Below are 18,997 nucleotides of genomic sequence, written 5' to 3'. Positions count from 1 at the left end.
TTGTGTGTCTCCCTGTCAGATGCCTCAAGATACCAGTTTTAGCATTTTACATAGTGTCAAAATATATGCTGTTTCAAGAAAAAACAAAGGAATCGTGATTTTTTTTTTTGTAAATTACTTGTTCAGATAGCATAATCATTCATTCAGCTTAATATATTTCACTACAGTGTCCATGTCAGGATGTATCTCAGGCACGTGTGATAGGACTGTTTAAACAATTGTTAGTACTTCTCTTCTTCATTACAATTCCTGATCCAGATTTTACTGCCCAAAATACATTTATGCTAGCATACCTCCCAACATGCCCCTCTCCAGGAGGGACAGAATGCTCTGCTCCTGGACTTCCCTCTTAATTTATGATTGCCAGCACCTGGGCTGAAACACCTTTGTTATCCATTAACCTGTTCTTAACAGGTGCTGGCAATCATAAATTAAGAGGGAAGTCCAGGAGCAGAGCATTCTGTCTCTCCTGGAGAGGGTCATATTGGGAGGTATGCGTTCTCCCTACACCCCTGACCATGTCTCTCCTCCATGTGCTTTTGAAAATGGATTTGGTGCACGAAATTAGTCTTTCCACTTTTCTTTTGTTTTTGTTTTTTTGTTTTTTTATAAACCGTGCATTTATATAGCTCTAGGGCTGCTCAGTGACTTCCAATGTCCTTGTTTGTCGCAAGAAGGATACAATATCGCTGTGTTATAAAGCTGTCCCATGCACTCTGTGCCTGATTCAGATGTGGTTGGAGGAGATATCGCTGCTGCTTACATGGAAGCAATAGCACTAATATGTTAATGCAGCTTGCATTAGTGATCCATGCTGCGTCTTAGTAGTGTTCCTTCTAGGATCATGAAGGGGCAGTTGCGCCGGAGTCCGAGTGCACATTGGCGCGCGCCCATGAAAATTAGAGGGCGTGGCCACATCCCGTCACTGTTGGGGGCGTGCCCAGCACCTCCGTCGGTGCTGGGCTTCCCCCAGCTCTCTCCCAATGCGTGAATGGATACCGCGCGCATGCGCACGGCATCTTTACACGCTGTGAGGGCAGGAAGCGGGCAGGTGTTCTAGCAGGGCGCCGCAAAAGGGGCAGGGCGCGGCACCCTGCTAAAACAGCCTAGAGTGAACACTATCTTAGGATGCAATATCTGATCATCTGCGACACCATCGGCCGGCTGTGTGACCTGTGCATGTTTATATATTGCAACGTTTAAAAAAAAAATTGTCTACTGTTTAACTGTAGGCATTGGTTAAAACCACTGGCTATATATACATTTGTGTTGCTGTATACAACTATTTCAAGGTAACCATCCTTCTGCAGTTCAGATAATGTAACGTCTGTTAGGATTGAGCAGCTTCTATGATTTATACCCCTTTTCTACATGAGCGCGCATAATCCGTGTTGCTGTGACCCGGTATTCCAACTCTGGTATCTTGCCGGGATTAACACTGGTTCAACCTGGCAAGCCGTGCTTGGAAACCGCTCCCGGGTCACAGTGTGTGGACGGGTGGCGCTTGGAGATCATGTGATCTCCAAGCGCCACCGTGTCACCGGCAACGTCACCAACACTGCACTATAAAGGTTGAGTATCCCTTATCCAAAATGCTTGGGACCAGAAGTATTTTGGATATGGGATTTTTCCGTATTTTGGAATAATTACATACCATAATGAGATATCATGACGATGGGACCCAGGTCTAAGCACACAATTCATTTGTTTCATATACACCTTATACACACAGCCTGAAGGTCATTTAATACAATGTTTTTAATAACTTTGTATATTAAACCAAGTTTGTGTACACTGAGCCATCAGAAATCAAAGGTTTCACTATCTCGCTCTCACTCAAAGTCCGTATTTCGGAATATTTGGATATGGGATACTCAACCTGTACCAGGTTGGAAAACAGTGCAGAGAGGGGCCTGAGGCGGGTCATTTCCGGGAAGCTCTAGTGTCAGGCTCCTGGGTGCGACCCACCATATTTGGTATAAAAGAGGTATTAGTTTTGTATTTAAGCTCATAGGTGACACTGGGGAAGATGTATTAAGCCTGGAGAAGTGCTAAAGTAGTGATAAGTGCAAGGTGATAATGCACCAGCCAATCAGTTCCTAACTGCCAATTTACATATTGGAGCTGATTGGCTGGCGCGTTATCACCTTGCACTTATCACTGCTTTATCACTTCTCCAGGCTTAATGCATCTGCCCCCCTGTTCCCACTGACTCTGACTGTGGCATCCAACATGCCTCTATTACCTTCCATGAAATTCCCTGTCACATGCAGCCTTTTCCTCATTAAGATAACCACACAGGTGGATAGGTTACTGCCTTCCACAAGATCAGCAATTGTTTCCAGAAATACTCTGTGCTGCTGTTAGCATTCTAATTCTCCAACTGGAGTTTGCTCTTGCCTTACCCATGTCCTCCTCTGACAGTCTCTCTGCGTGACCATATTTGAAGCATGAAAATAATTGGTGCCCCTAAGTAAGGCACACCCAGAAATAAAAAGAAGACTAACTGTATACAGGTTTGTTTGGACAGTTGCGCCAATCACATAACCATTTCCGTCCAGGACTTGAGTTTTGCTTACAAGCTTCTTTCCTCAGGAGTTGCTGACTGGAGGACAGATCTGTTGGAGCTGACAAAACGTTTGTTAACACATGGTCGCTTCAAACTCTCTGCAAATCACGCACCCATTACTTTTGAGGTGTGAAGTCTGTAGAAGAAAACAATACTTCCGGCTCTTTAATTTAACGCAACCTTTCTGATTGTGACAGTTGGAATACAATTAGAAAAAAATAGATGGCATTCCTGTTGTAATTAGTAGCAGCTTAGAATTTTGGCAAGTCTGTCTTACAGCTCTCTGCTATGTGTGGTCTGTTATTTCATATGCAACCTGATATTTATGCTTGTTTTATTCCAAGTACAAAGTTTGGTGGAGCTTCCAGCTTTCCTGCTAATGGGTCAAAAAAAATGCGTGTTTTGTCATTGAGCTTGGAAGCCGTAAGCATCGGGCCAATTTATTTGTTGTGACTTCAACAAGCTAGTGTCTTATGTTTTAATAATCGGGGAACGGCCACGATTATTAATGGCCCGTATCATAATGGATTATTTAAATATTTTTAATGAAAATATCCCCGCTATGTACTAAGTGAAACTCACAGGGACGGCGGTAGCCATAACTGCTATCTCTGCAAGTTACTTACCCAGCATATTCTAGGAGTCTTCCACATTTATGTAAGACTTATTCTGGGAATTTTATTCGCACGCACACGTTCTTAGACTTGCAAATTGGCTGGATTATGTGGGAGAGGAATCCGGAAGATCCCTCTCCTGCAAGATAGCCTCCAGAGGCTTAAAGCAGTTTACGCTATCTGAGGATGGCATAAACCAGCGGGGCAATACTCTAGAATGCTGTACTTTGTGAAGTTTAATACATAGGGGTCAGATCGTAGTGCCCATGGATAATATTGGGGACTGCGGTCGGCAGCACTAGCGAGCCTTCTGTAGGAGATTTATGTGAACTCTCCTGCATTAAGTTTTCTCTGACGTCCTAAGTGGATGCTGGGGACTCCGTAAGGACCATGGGGAATAGCGGCTCCGCAGGAGACAGGGCACAAAAGTAAAAGCTTTAGGATCAGGTGGTGTGCACTGGCTCCTCCCCCTATGACCCTCCTCCAAGCCTCAGTTAGGTTTTTGTGCCCGGCCGAGAAGGGTGCAATCTAGGTGGCTCTCCTAAAGAGCTGCTTAGAGTAAAAGTTTTGTTAGGTTTTTTTATTTTCAGTGAGTCCTGCTGGCAACAGGCTCACTGCAACGAGGGACTTAGGGGAGAAGAAGTGAACTCACCTGCGTGCAGGATGGATTGGCTTCTTAGGCTACTGGACACTAGCTCCAGAGGGACGATCACAGGTACAGCCTGGATGGGTCACCGGAGCCGCGCCGCCGACCCCCTTGCAGATGCTGAAGAGAGAAGAGGTCCAGAAATCGGCGGCTGAAGACTTCCCAGTCTTCTTAAGGTAGCGCACAGCACGGCAGCTGTGCGCCATTGCTCTCAGCACACTTCACACCAACGGTCACTGAGGGTGCAGGGCGCTGGGGGGGGCGCCCTGGGCAGCAATGAAAGTACCTATGCTGGCTAAAAATACATCACATATAGCCTCTGGGGCTATATGGATGTATTTAACCCCTGCCAGGTTGTCAGAAAAACGGGAGAAGAAGCCCGCCGAAAAGGGGGCGGGGCCTATTCTCCTCAGCACACAGCGCCATTTTCCTACACAGCTCCGCTGCTAGGAAGGCTCCCAGGCTCTCCCCTGCACTGCACTACAGAAACAGGGTTAAAACAGAGAGGGGGGGCATTTTGTGTGGCGATATTATAATATATTAAGATGCTATAAGGGAAAACACTTATATAAGGTTGTCCCTGTATAATTATAGCGTTTTGGTGTGTGCTGGCAAACTCTCCCTCTGTCTCCCCAAAGGGCTAGTGGGGTCCTGTCCTCTATCAGAGCATTCCCTGTGTGTGTGCTGTGTGTCGGTACGTGTGTGTCGACATGTATGAGGACGATGTTGGTGAGGAGGCGGAGCAATTGCCTGTAATGGTGATGTCACTCTCTAGGGAGTCGACACCGGAATGGATGGCTTATTTAGGGAATTACGTGATAATGTCAACACGCTGCAAGGTCGGTTGACGACATGAGACGGCCGGCAAACCAATTAGTACCTGTCCAGGCGTCTCAAACACCGTCAGGGGCTTTAAAACGCCCATTACCTCAGTCGGTCGACACAGACACGGACACTGACTCCAGTGTCGACGGTGAAGAAACAAACGTATTTTCCATTAGGGCCACACGTTACATGTTAAGGGCAATGAAGGAGGTGTTACATATTTCTGATACTACAAGTACCACAAAAAAGGGTATTATGTGGGGTGTGAAAAAACTACCTGTAGTTTTTCCTGAATCAGATAAATTAAATGAAGTGTGTGATGATGCGTGGGTTTCCCACGATAGAAAATTATTGGCGTTATACCCTTTCCCGCCAGAAGTTAGGGCGCGTTGGGAAACACCCCCTAGGGTGGATAAGGCGCTCACACGCTTATCAAAACAAGTGGCGTTACCGTCTCCAGATACGGCCGCCCTCAAGGATCCAGCTGATAGGAGGCTGGAAAATATCCTAAAAAGTATATACACACATACTGGTGTTATACTGCGACCAGCGATCGCCTCAGCCTGGATGTGCAGCGCTGGGGTGGCTTGGTCGGATTCCCTGACTGAAAATATTGATACCCTTGACAGGGACAGTATTTTATTGACTATAGAGCATTTAAAAGATGCATTTCTATATATGCGAGATGCACAGAGGGATATTTGCACTCTGGCATCAAGAGTAAGTGCGATGTCCATGTCTGCCAGAAGATGTTTATGGACACGACAGTGGTCAGGTGATGCAGATTCCAAACGGCACATGGAAGTATTGCCGTATAAAGGGGAGGAGTTATTTGGGGTCGGTCCATCGGACCTGGTGGCCACGGCAACAGCTGGAAAATCCACTTTTTTTTACCCCAAGTCACATCTCAGCAGAAAAAGACACCGTCTTTTCAGCCTCAGTCCTTTCGTCCCCATAAGGGCAAGCGGGCAAAAGGCCAGTCATATCTGCCCAAGGGTAGAGGAAAGGGAAGAAGACTGCAGCAGGCAGCTCCTTCCCAGGAACAGAAGCCCTCCACCGCTTCTGCCAAGTCCTCAGCATGACGCTGGGGCCGTACAAGCGGACTCAGGTGCGGTGGGGGGTCGTCTCAAGAGTTTCAGCGCGCAGTGGGCTCACTCGCAAGTGGACCCCTGGATCCTACAAGTAGTATCCCAGGGGTACAGATTGGAAGTTCGAGACGTCTCCCCCTTGCAGGTTCCTGAAGTCTGCTTTACCAACGTCTCCCTCCGACAGGGAGGCAGTATTGGAAACAATTCACAAGCTGTATTCCCAGCAGGTGATAATCAAAGTACCCCTCCTACAACAAGGAAAGAGGTATTATTCCACACTATTTGTGGTACTGAAGCCAGACGGCTCGGTGAGACCTATTCTAAATCTGAAATCTTTGAACACTTACATACAAAGGTTCAAATCAAGATGGAGTCACTCAGAGCAGTGATAGCGAACCAGGAAGAAGGTGTCCCAATTTGCCCTTCTCACCAAGGGTACCTCAGGTTCGTGGTACAGAACTGTCACTATCAGTTTCAGACGCTGCCGTTTGGATTGTCCACGGCACCCCGGGGCTTTACCAAGGTAATGGCCGAAATGATGATTCTTCTTCAAAGAAAAGGCGTCTTAATTATCCCTTACTTGGACGATCTCCTGATAAGGGCAAGGTCCAGAGAACAGTTGGAGGTCTGAGTAGCACTATCTCAAGTAGTTCTACGACAGCACGGGTGGATTCTAAATATTCCAAAATCGCAGCTGATTCCGACGACACGTCTGCTGTTCCTAGGGATGATTCTGGACACAGTCCAGAAAAAGGTGTTTCTCCCGGAGGAGAAAGCCAGGGAGTTATCCGAGCTAGTTAGGAACCTCCTAGAACCAGGCCAAGTGTCAGTGCATCAATGCACAAGAGTCCTGGGAAAAATGGTGGCTTCTTACGAAGCGATTCCATTCGGCAGATTTCACGCAATAATTTTTCAGTGGGATCTGCTGGACGAATGGTCCGGATCGCATCTTCAGATGCATCAGCGGATAATCCTGTCTCCAAGGACAAGGGTGTCTCTTCTGTGGTGGCTGCAGAGTGCTCATCTACTAGAGGGCAGCAGATTCGGCATTCAGGACTGGGTCCTGGTGACCACGGATGCCAGCCTGAGAGGCTGGGGAGCAGTCACACAGGGAAGAAATTTCCAAGGAGTGTGGTCAAGTCTGGAGACTTCTCTCCACATAAATATACTGGAGCTAAGGGCAATTTACAATGCTCTGAGCCTAGGAAGACCTCTGCTTCAAAGTCAACCGGTGCTGATCCAGTCGGACAACATCACGGCAGTCGCCCACGTAAACAGACAGGGCGGCACAAGAAGCAGGAGGGCAATGGCAGCAAGGATTCTTCGCTGGGCGAAAAATCATGTGAATAACACTGTCAGCGGTGTTCATTCCGGGAGTGGACAACTGGGAAGCAGACTTCCTCAGCAGGCACGACCTCCACCCGGGAGAGTGGGGACTTCATCTGGAAGTCTTCCACATGATTGTGAACCATTGGGAAAGACCAAAGGTGGACATGATGGCGTCCCGTCTGAACAAAAAACTGGACAGGTATTGCGCCAGGTCAAGAGACCCTCAGGCAATAGCAGGGACGCTCTGGTAACACCGTGGGTGTACCAGTCGGTGTATGTGTTCCCTCCTCTGCCTCTCATACCCAAGGTACTGAGAATTATAAGACGGAGAGAAGTAAGAACTATACTCGTGGCTCCGGATTGGCCAAGAAGGACTTGGTACCCGGAACTTCAAGAGATACTAAGAAGGGACTTGCTTCAGCAAGGATCATGTCTGTTCCAAGTCTTACCGCGGCTGCGTTTGACGGCATGGCGGTTGAACGCCGGATCCTAAGGGAAAAAGGCATTCCGGAAGAGGTCATCCCTACCCTGGTCAGAGCCAGGAAGGAGGTGACCGCACAACATTATCACCACATTTGGCGAAAATATGTTGCATGGTGTGAGGCCAGGAAGGCCCCACGGAGGAATCTATGGGCCTCAAATTGGGGTCCATTAAGGTTCAAATTTCGGCCCTGTCGATTTTCTTCCAGAAAGAATTGGCTTCAGTTCCTGAAGTCCAGAAGTTTGTCAAGGGAGTACTGCATATACAACCCCCTTTTGTGCCTCCAGTGGCACTGTGGGATCTCAACGTAGTTCTGGGATTCCTCAAATCACATTGGTTTAAACCGCTCAAATCTGTGGATTTGAAATATCTCACATGGAAAGTGACCATGCTGTTGGCCCTGGCCTCGGCCAGGCGAGTGTCAGAATTGGCGGCTTTGTCTCACAAAAGCCCATATCTGATTGTCCATTCGGACAGGGCAGAGCTGCGGACTCGTCCCCAGTTTCTCCCTAAGGTGGTGTCAGCGTTTCACCTGAACCAGCTTATTGTGGTACCTGCGGCTACTAGGGACTTGGAGGACTCCAAGTTGCTAGATGTTGTTAGGGCCCTGAAAATATATGTTTCCAGGACGGTTGGAGTCAGGAAAACTGACTTGCTGTTATCCTGTATGCACCCAACAAACTGGGTGCTCTTGCTTCTAAGCAGACGATTGCTAGTTGGATGTGTAGTACAATTCAGCTTGCACATTCTGTGGCAGGCCTGCCACAGCCAAAATATGTAAATGCCCATTCCACAAGGAAGGTGGGCTCATCTTGGGCGGCTGCCCGAGGGGTCTCGGCTTTACAACTTTGCCGAGCTGCTACTTGGTCAGGGGCAAACACGTTTGAAAAATTCTACAAATTTGATACCCTGGCTGAGGAGGACCTGGAGTTCTCTCATTCGGTGCTGCAGAGTCATCCGCACTCTCCCTCCCGTTTGGGAGCTTTGGTATAATCCCCATGGTCCTTACGGAGTCCCCAGCATCCACTTAGGACGTCAGAGAAAATAAGAATTTACTTACCGATAATTCTATTTCTCGTAGTCCGTAGTGGATGCTGGGCGCCCATCCCAAGTGCGGATTGTCTGCAATACTTGTACATAGTTATTGTTAACTAAAACGGGTTATTATTGTTGTGAGCCATCTTTTCAGAGGCTCCGCTGTTATCATGCTGTTAACTGGGTTCAGATCACAGGTTGTACAGCGTGATTGGTGTGGCTGGTATGAGTCTTACCCGGGATTCAAAATCCTTCCTTATTGTGTACGCTCGTCCGGGCACAGTATCCTAACTGAGGCTTGGAGGAGGGTCATAGGGGGAGGAGCCAGTGCACACCACCTGATCCTAAAGCTTTTACTTTTGTGCCCTGTCTCCTGCGGAGCCGCTATTCCCCATGGTCCTTACGGAGTCCCCAGCATCCACTACGGACTACGAGAAATAGAATTATCGGTAAGTAAATTCTTATTATTAGTACATAGCGCTGATACACACAGTTGAGTTAATAAATAGGCCCTTTAATATCGCCTTAATAGCATATGGAGAGCCTAAAGGTGCATACAAACAGTGCGATGTAACCTTACGAATTTGACTTTAGTATCAAAATTGTAAGGAAAGTTAGTGTATATCGCACAATGTGTACACATCTTGCGGTATTGCAAGAAAATATAGACTTCAGGCAAGTCAATCTTGACTATATTGTGTACAATCTTGATTCTAGTACATAGTATAGTCAAAATTGGCACTTAGTCAAAATCTCACATAGTCAAAATCTCAAGTAACGTTAGTCAATATCGGTGGTTCAGGGCTCCGGGGAGTTCAGGGGAAATTGCAAAGTCAAAATCTGAGATAGTCAATATCTCACCGTGTGTATGCACCTTAACTTTCATTTGGTACCTCATAAACTTTAAGTTAGTAAAGCAATGTGTAATCTATCTTGGATAGTGAGAATCTGTGTTTAGGTTGGTGATGCTGGTCTATTAATGCTTCTGAAAGCTTTTAGCGCTCTACTGATATTCCTAAAGATGCAGGTTTTGAACTTCAGGGACGTAACTTGGCACAAAATAGGTCTAGTCCAGTGATGGCTAACCTTGAAACTCCAGCTGTTGTTGAACTACACATCCCAGCAGAGTGTCAAGGTTAGCCATCACTGGTCTAGACCCTAGTGAAGTGATATGCTATGCGCTGGTTAATCCCACAACAGGGCTGCTTCCGCTGCAGAAGTAAATGAGTCCAGCATTAAAAATAAAAAGGTTAAAAACATTGGGGTATATGCAATTGCGGTCGAATTCCCGAAATTGTCGAATTTCGGGAATTTTTCGCCAAAAAAAAAAAATCGACAATGCAATTCAGTACTTTCCGACAAAAAACGGACTTTCAAAATTCGACTTTTTGAAATTCGACTTTTGACAAATTCGACTTTTTTGCAATGATACACATGCAGCAATTCGACCAAAGTCTATTCAATTCAAGTTTGGAAATTCGACAACAGTGCTTTTAGACAGTAAATTCGTCATTTTCAATCCGCCACACTTTGGAGGGTGAAACCAATAAAAAAAATTTAAAACATGTTTTTTTTGGTGTTTTTTTTTTTTGGTAATAGCAGATCTATTTATATTAGAAGGGATTAGGTACTTGGTTTGTCTTTTTTGGAGGCACAAGTATTATTTATATATTTTTTAAAATATTTTTTTTATTTTTATTTTTATAGCTGGAACGGTAAAATCAAGGAAAAAAATGGCGTGGGGTCCCCCCTCCAAAGCATAACCAGCCTCGGGCTCTTCGAGCTGGTCCTGGTTCTAAAAATGCGGGGGAAAATTTGACAGGGGATCCCCCGTATTTTTAAAACCAGCACCGGCCTCTGCGCCTGATGCTGGTGCAAAAAATACGGGGGGCAAAAAGAGTAGGGGTCCCCCGTATTTTATACACCAGCATCGGGCTCCACTAGCTGGACAGATAATGCCACAGCCGGGGGTCACTTTTATACAGCGCCCTGCGACCGTGGGATTAAATATCCAACTAGTCACCCCTGGCCGGGGTACCCTGGGGGAGAGGGGACCCCTTCAATCAAGGGGTCCCCCCCCCAGCCACCCAAGGGCCAGGGATGAAGCCCGAGGCTGTCCCCCCCCCCCCCCCCCATCCAAGGGCTGCGGATGGGAGGCTGATAGCCTTGAGAAAAATGTCAGAATATCGTTTTTTCCAGTAGTACTACAAGTCCCAGCAAGCCTCCCCCGCAAGCTGGTACTTGGAGAACCACAAGTACCAGCATGCGGGAGAAAAACGGGCCCGCTGGTACCTGTAGTACTACTGGAAAAAAAATACCCAAATAAAAACAGGACACACACACCGTGACAAGTACAACTTTATTACATACTGCCGACACACACATACTTACCTATGTTGACACGCCGACTGCCACAGTCTCCGACGATCCGAGGGTACCTGTTAAAAAATTATACTCACCTTCCAGCGTCCAGAGATAAATCCACGTCCAGAGTATAATCCAGGTACTTGGCAAAATAACAAAACGCAGAAACCCATGCCAGCGGACTGAAAGGGGTCCCATGTTGACACATGAGACCACTTTCCCCGAATGCAGAGACCTCTACGTGACAGCTGTCACTGAAAGGTCTCTTCAGCCAATCAGCGAGTGCAACGTCCTTGCACTCTGCTGATTGGCTCTGCGCGTCTGAGCTCAGACAGCGCATCGCAAAGCCTCTCCATTATATTCAATGGTGGGAACCTTGCGGTTAGCGGTGGGGTCACCCGCCGGTCAGCGGCTGACCGCGGGTAACCCCCCCCGCTGACGGCAAAGTTTTCACCATTGAATATAATGGAGAGGCTTTGCGATGCGCTGTCACAGCACAGACAGCGCACAGCCAATCAGGTGAGCGCCACGTAGTAGCGCTTCCTGATTGGCTGAAGGGACCTCAGTGACAGGAGTCACGTGGGGTCCCGGCACATTCGGGGAAAGGGGTCTCATGTGTCAATATGGGACCCCTTTCAGTCCGCAGGATCGGGTCATTGCGTTTTTTTTTTTTGCCAAGTACCTGGATTATTTTCTGGACGTGGATGTATCTCTGGACGCTGGAAGGTGAGTATAATTATCTTTTTTCTCTGACGTCCTAGTGGATGCTGGGACTCCGTAAGGACCATGGGGAATAGCGGCTCCGCAGGAGACAGGGCACAAAATAAAAGCTTAAGGATCAGGTGGTGTGCACTGGCTCCTCCCCCTATGACCCTCCTCCAAGCCTCAGTTAGATTTTTGTGCCCGGCCGAGAAGGGTGCAATCTAGGTGGCTCTCCTGAGCTGCTTAGAATAAAAGTTTAGTTAGGTTTTTTTTTTATTTTCAGTGAGTCCTGCTGGCAACAGGCTCACTGCATCGTGGGACTAAGGGGAGAAGAAACGGACTCACCTGAGTGCAGAGTGGATCGGGTTTCTTAGGCTACTGGACACTAGCTCCAGAGGGACGATCACAGGTTCAGCCTGGATGGGTCACCGGAGCCGCGCCGCCGTCCCCCTTACAGAGCCAGAAGAGACGAAGAGGTCCGGTGAAATCGGCGGCAGAAGACATCCTGTCTTCAGACTAAGGTAGCGCACAGCACCGCAGCTGTGCGCCATTGCTCTCAGCACACTTCACACTCCGGTCACTGAGGGTGCAGGGCGCTGGGGGGGGAGCGCCCTGAGACGCAATATAACAGAATACCTTAGGTGGCAAAACAGAATACATCACATATAGCTCCTGGGCTATATGGATGTATTTTAATCCCCTGCCATTTTACACAAAAAAGCGGGAGATAGGCTCCGCCCCTTCACGACGTCCTTATCTCCTCAGCACACAAGCGCCATTTTCCCTCACAGCTCCGCTGGAAGGACGGCTCCCTGACTCTCCCCTGCAGTCCTGCTTCAGAATCAGGGTAAAAAAGAGAAGGGGGGGCACGTTTGGCAGCAAATAAATATATTAACAGCAGCTATAAGGGAGTAACACTTATATAAGGTTATCCCTGTATATATATATAGCGCTGGGTGTGTGCTGGCAGACTCTCCCTCTGTCTCTCCAAAGGGCTAAGTGGGGTCCTGTCCTCTATCAGAGCATTCCCGGTGTGTGTGCTGTGTGTCGGTACGCGTGTGTCGACATGTATGAGGAGGAAAATTATGTGGAGGCGGAGCAGTTGCCTGTGTTGGTGATGTCACCCCCTAGGGAGTCGACACCTGACTGGATGATTGTATTTAAACAATTAAGTGATAATGTCAGCAATTTGCAAAAAACTGTTGACGACATGAGACAGCCGGCAAATCAATTAGTGCCTGTCCAGGCGTCTCAGACACCGTCAGGGGCGCTAAAACGCCCGTTACCTCAGTGGGTCGACACAGACCCTGACACAGATACTGAGTCTAGTGTCGACGGTGACGAGACAAACGTAATGTCCAGTAGGGCCACACGTTACATGATCACGGCAATGAAAGAGGCATTGAACCTTTCTGACACTACAAGTACCACAAAGAAGGGTATTATGTGGGGTGAGAAAAAACTACCAATATTTTTTCCTGAGTCAGAGGAAATAAATGAGGTGTGTGAAAAAGCGTGGGTTTCCCCCGATAAAAAACAGCTAATTTCTAAAAAATTATTAGCATTATATCCTTTCCCACCAGAGGTTAGGGCGCGTTGGGAAACACCCCCTAGGGTAGATAAGGCGCTCACACGTTTATCAAAACAAGTAGCGTTACCGTCTCCTGATACGGCTACCCTCAAAGAACCAGCTGATAGAAGGCTGGAAAATATCCTAAAAAGTATATACACACATACTGGTGTTATACTGCGACCAGCAATCGCCTCAGCCTGGATGTGCAGTGCTGGAGTCGCATGGTCGGATTCCCTGACCGAGAATATTGATACCCTGGATAGGGACAATATTTTGTTAACTATAGAACATTTAAAGGATGCATTACTATATATGCGTGATGCACAGAGGGATATTTGCACCCTGGCATCAAGAGTAAGTGCTATGTCCATCTCTGCCAGAAGAGCGTTATGGACGCGACAGTGGTCAGGGGATGCGGATTCCAAACGGCACATGGAAGTATTGCCGTATAAAGGGGAGGAGTTATTTGGGGCTGGTCTATCGGACCTGGTGGCCACGGCAACGGCTGGAAAATCCACCTTTTTACCCCAGGTCACTCCACATCAGCAGAAAAAGACACCGTCTTTTCAAACTCAGTCCTTTCGTTCCCATAAGTACAAGCGAGCAAAAGGCCATTCTTTTCTGCCCCGGGGCAGAGGAAGAGGAAAAAGACTGCACCATGCAGCCGCTTCACAGGAGCAGAAGCCCTCCCCTGCTTCTGCCAAGTCTTCAGCATGACGCTGGGGCTTTACAAGCAGACTCAGATATGGTGGGGGCCCGTCTCAAGAATTTCAACGCGCAGTGGGCTCACTCGCAAGTGGATCCCTGGATTCTACAGGTAGTATCGCAGGGGTACAAACTGGAATTCGAGGCGTTTCCCCCTCGTCGTTTCCTGAAGTCTGCTTTACCAAAGTCTCCCTCCGACAGGGAGGCAGTTTTGGAAGCCATTCACAAGCTGTATTCCCAGCAGGTGATAATCAAGGTACCCCTCCTGCAACAAGGAAAGGGGTATTATTCCACGCTGTTTGTGGTACCGAAGCCGGACGGCTCGGTGAGACCAATTTTAAATCTGAAATCCTTGAACACTTACATAAAAAGGTTCAAATTCAAGATGGAGTCACTCAGAGCAGTGATAGCAAACCTGGAAGAAGGGGACTATATGGTGTCTCTGGACATCAAAGATGCTTATCTCCACGTCCCGATATACCCTTCTCACCAAGGGTACCTCAGGTTTGTTGTACAAAACTGTCATTATCAGTTTCAGACGCTGCCGTTTGGATTGTCCACGGCACCTCGGGTCTTTACCAAGGTAATGGCCGAAATGATGATTCTTCTACGAAGAAAAGGCATTTTAATTATCCCTTACTTGGACGATCTCCTGATAAGGGCGAGATCCAGGGAACAGTTAGAAGTCGGAGTAGCACTATCTCAGGTAGTGTTACGTCAGCACGGGTGGATTCTAAATATTCCAAAATCGCAGCTGATTCCAACGACACGTCTACTGTTCCTAGGAATGATTCTGGACACAGTCCAGAAGAAGGTGTTTCTCCCGGAGGAGAAGGCCAGGGAGTTATCCGAGCTAGTCAGGAACCTCCTAAAACCAGGACAGGTCTCAGTGCATCAGTGCACGAGGGTCCTGGGGAAAATGGTGGCTTCTTACGAAGCGATTCCATTCGGAAGATTCCATGCAAGAACATTTCAGTGGGATCTACTGGACAAATGGTCCGGATCGCATCTGCAGATGCATCAGCGGATAACCCTGTCGCCAAGGACAAGGGTGTCTCTCCTGTGGTGGCTGCAGAGTGCTCATCTACTAGAGGGCCGCAGATTTGGCATTCAGGATTGGATCCTGGTAACCACGGATGCCAGCCTGAGAGGCTGGGGAGCAGTCACACAGGGAAGGAATTTCCAGGGCCTGTGGTCAAGCTTGGAAACGTCTCTTCATATAAACATTCTGGAACTAAGGGCCATTTACAATGCCCTAAGTCAAGCAAAACCTCTGCTTCAGGGTCAGGCGGTGTTGATCCAATCGGACAACATCACGTCAGTCGCCCACGTAAACAGACAGGGCGGCACGAGAAGCAGGAGGGCAATGGCAGAAGCTGCAAGGATTCTTCGATGGGCGGAAAATCATGTGATAGCACTGTCAGCAGTATTCATTCCGGGAGTGGACAACTGGGAAGCAGACTTCCTCAGCAGACACGACCTTCACCCGGGAGAGTGGGGACTTCACCCAGAAGTCTTCCACCTGATTGTAAACCGTTGGGAAAAACCAAAGGTGGACATGATGGCGTCACGTCTAAACAAAAAACTGGACAGATATTGCGCCAGGTCAAGGGACCCTCAGGCAATAGCAGTGGACGCTCTGGTAACGCCGTGGGTGTACCAGTCAGTGTATGTGTTCCCTCCTCTGCCTCTCATACCAAAAGTACTGAGAATTATAAGAAGGAGAGGAGTAAGAACTATACTCGTGGTTCCGGATTGGCCAAGACGGACTTGGTACCCGGAACTTCAAGAGATGCTCACGGACGAACCGTGGCCTCTACCTCTAAGAAAGGACCTGCTACTGCAGGGGCCTTGTCTGTTCCAGGACTTACCGCGACTGCGTTTGACGGCATGGCGGTTGAACGCCGGATCCTGAGGGAAAAAGGCATTCCAGAAGAAGTCATCCCTACTCTGGTCAAAGCCAGGAAGGACGTAACCGCAAAACATTATCACCGCATTTGGCGTAAATATGTTGCGTGGTGTGAGGCCAAGAAGGCCCCTACAGAGGAATTTCAACTGGGTCGTTTCCTTCATTTCCTGCAAACAGGACTGTCTATGGGCCTAAAATTAGGGTCCATTAAGGTTCAAATTTCGGCCCTGTCGATTTTCTTCCAGAAAGAACTGGCTTCAGTACCTGAAGTTCAGACATTTGTAAAAGGGGTGCTGCACATACAGCCTCCTTTTGTGCCTCCAGTGGCACCTTGGGATCTCAATGTGGTGTTGAGTTTTCTAAAGTCACATTGGTTTGAACCACTTTCCACTGTGGACTTAAAATATCTCACATGGAAGGTGTCGATGCTGTTAGCCTTGGCTTCAGCCAGGCGTGTGTCAGAATTGGCGGCTTTATCATATAAAAGCCCTTACTTAATTTTTCATTCTGACAGGGCGGAATTGAGGACTCGTCCTCAATTTCTACCTAAGGTGGTTTCTGCATTTCACATGAACCAACCTATTGTGGTACCTGCGGCTACCAGGGACTTAGAGGACTCTAAGTTGCTTGACGTTGTCAGGGCCTTGAAAATATATGTTTCCAGGACGGCTGGAGTCAGAAAATCTGACTCGCTGTTTATCCTGTATGCACCCAACAAGCTGGGTTCTCCTGCTTCTAAGCAGACGATTGCTCGTTGGATTTGTAGTACAATTCAGCTTGCACATTCTGTGGCAGGATTGCCACAGCCAAAATCGGTAAAAGCCCATTCCACAAGGAAAGTGGGCTCATCTTGGGCGGCTGCCCGAGGGGTCTCGGCTTTACAACTTTGCCGAGCAGCTACTTGGTCAGGGGCAAACACGTTTGCTAAATTCTACAAATTTGATACCCTGGCTGAGGAGGACCTGGAGTTCTCTCATTCGGTGCTGCAGAGTCATCCGCACTCTCCCGCCCGTTTGGGAGCTTTGGTATAATCCCCATGGTCCTTACGGAGTCCCAGCATCCACTAGGACGTCAGAGAAAATAAGATTTTACTTACCGATAAATCTATTTCTCGTAGTCCGTAGTGGATGCTGGGCGCCCATCCCTAGTGCGGATTGTCTGCAATACTTGTATATAGTTATTGTTACAAAGATTCGGGTTATTATTGTTGTGAGCCATCTTTTCAGAGGCTCCTTTGCGTTTATCATACTGTCAACTGGGTTCAGATCACAAGTTGTACGGTGTGATTGGTGTGGCTGGTATGAGTCTTACCCGGGATTCAATATCCTTCCTTATTATGTACGCTCGTCCGGGCACAGTATCCTAACTGAGGCTTGGAGGAGGGTCATAGGGGGAGGAGCCAGTGCACACCACCTGATCCTTAAGCTTTTATTTTGTGCCCTGTCTCCTGCGGAGCCGCTATTCCCCATGGTCCTTACGGAGTCCCAGCATCCACTACGGACTACGAGAAATAGATTTATCGGTAAGTAAAATCTTATTATTTTCAGGTATCCGTGGATTCTACTTGGAGAAGAGGACCGACTGCTTCGTGTCAACATAGGTAAGTATGTGTGTGTCGGCAGTATGTAATAAAGTTGTACTTGTCACGGTGTGTGTGTCCTGTTTTTATTTGGGTATTTTTTTTCCAGTAGTACTACAGGTACCAGCGGGCCCGTTTTTCTCCCGCATGCTGGTACTTGTGGTTCTCCAAGTACCAGCTTGCGGGGGAGGCTTGCTGGAACTTGTAGTACTACTGGAAAAAACAATATTCAGACATTTTTCTCAAGGCTATCAGCCTCCCATCCGCAGCCCTTGGATGGGGGGGACAGCCTCGGGCTTCACCCCTGGCCCTTGGGTGGCTGGGGGGGGGGACCCCTTGATTGAAGGGGTCCCCACTCCCCCAGGGTACCCCGGCCAGGGGTGACTAGTTGGATATTTAATGCCACGGCTGCAGGGCACTGTATAAAAGTGACCCCCGGCTGTGGCATTATCTGTCCAGCTAGTGGAGCCCGATGCTGGTTTATAAAATACGGGGGACCCCTACTCGTTTTGTCCCCCGTATTTTTTGCACCAGCATCAGGCGCAGAGCCCGGTGCTGGTTTTAAAAATACGGGGGATCCGCTGTCAATTTTGACCCCGGATTTTTAAAACCAGGACCAGCTCGAAGAGCCCGAGGCTGGTTATGCTTTGGAGGGGGGACCCCACGCCATTTTTTTCTGGGTTTTTCCCGTTTTTTTCCGTTTGTTTAATTCGCGGCAAAATCCGGCAAATCGTCCGTTTTTCGCCCGCGGGACTGTCGAATCCGTTTTTCATTGAATATGGTGAATTCCGGCAGCCACTTGCCGGAATTCACCTGTCGAATTGTGTCGAATTAAAAAACGGCGATAATTTGCCGCGATTCGCCGTGAATTGCATATACCCCATTGTGTCTAAATGCTTTTCCTAAGGAGTCCCCACATACTCATTGTTAATTAGAACAGATGATTTCAAAGTAAAACCCATGATTTCAAATGCATCATGATCCTTACAAACACCATCGGAACTGGGCGACATGAGTTGTTTCAGATGACTCACGTTTATGACTCTTAGCTTTTTTCTGTTAAAGCCAGCACTTTGTAATTGTGCATTATTGGCGTAGCGTTAGTGCTGTGTAATAGTGCAACTAGGCACGTCCCCAAAAAATTCCTGTAGTAGAATAATAACAGACACAAACCGAGCAGCCAGTACAGGGACCAAGACCAAAAGTTCCCGCAAAAGTAAGATGGAATAGACACCAGTATGTGTGTAGTGTGCTTTAATATAAAATAAAGTACACCAAGTTAATAAATATACATCATTTTAAAAGTCACTTCAAAATGCATCGTTTGAGATAAAGTAGAGGAGGAGAGAGGAGAAGGTACTCCCTGTGATTGCATTATGTTCTGATTGGGCGCTTTGCATACTAGATGATACTTTATATGGAACATGTTCCTAAATAGGTGAGCTGGCCACTCATTTCCATTAACAGAGCTATTCACCTGTCTGTAGGATTAACCGCTCATTATTTCCGTGAATTTTCATTAATAGAGCTGTATTCCCTTCTTGTTTTGATTGGGAATTTGGAAGCAAAAGATTTCGG

At 47.7% G+C, this 18,997-nt stretch overlaps 1 protein-coding gene across 1 annotated transcript in view; it reads left to right on the top strand.

Moving 5' to 3' along the window:
- The window catches only part of NDUFS4 (NADH:ubiquinone oxidoreductase subunit S4), a 299,270-nt gene that overhangs the window by 83,268 nt on the left and 197,005 nt on the right, over positions 1-18,997 (top strand). The window lies entirely within an intron of this gene.

The sequence above is a fragment of the Pseudophryne corroboree genome, chromosome 1 (assembly GCF_028390025.1).
Source record: "Pseudophryne corroboree isolate aPseCor3 chromosome 1, aPseCor3.hap2, whole genome shotgun sequence".
Taxonomy (NCBI): Eukaryota; Metazoa; Chordata; class Amphibia; order Anura; family Myobatrachidae; genus Pseudophryne; species Pseudophryne corroboree.
This window is presented reverse-complemented; position numbering and strand designations above follow the sequence as displayed.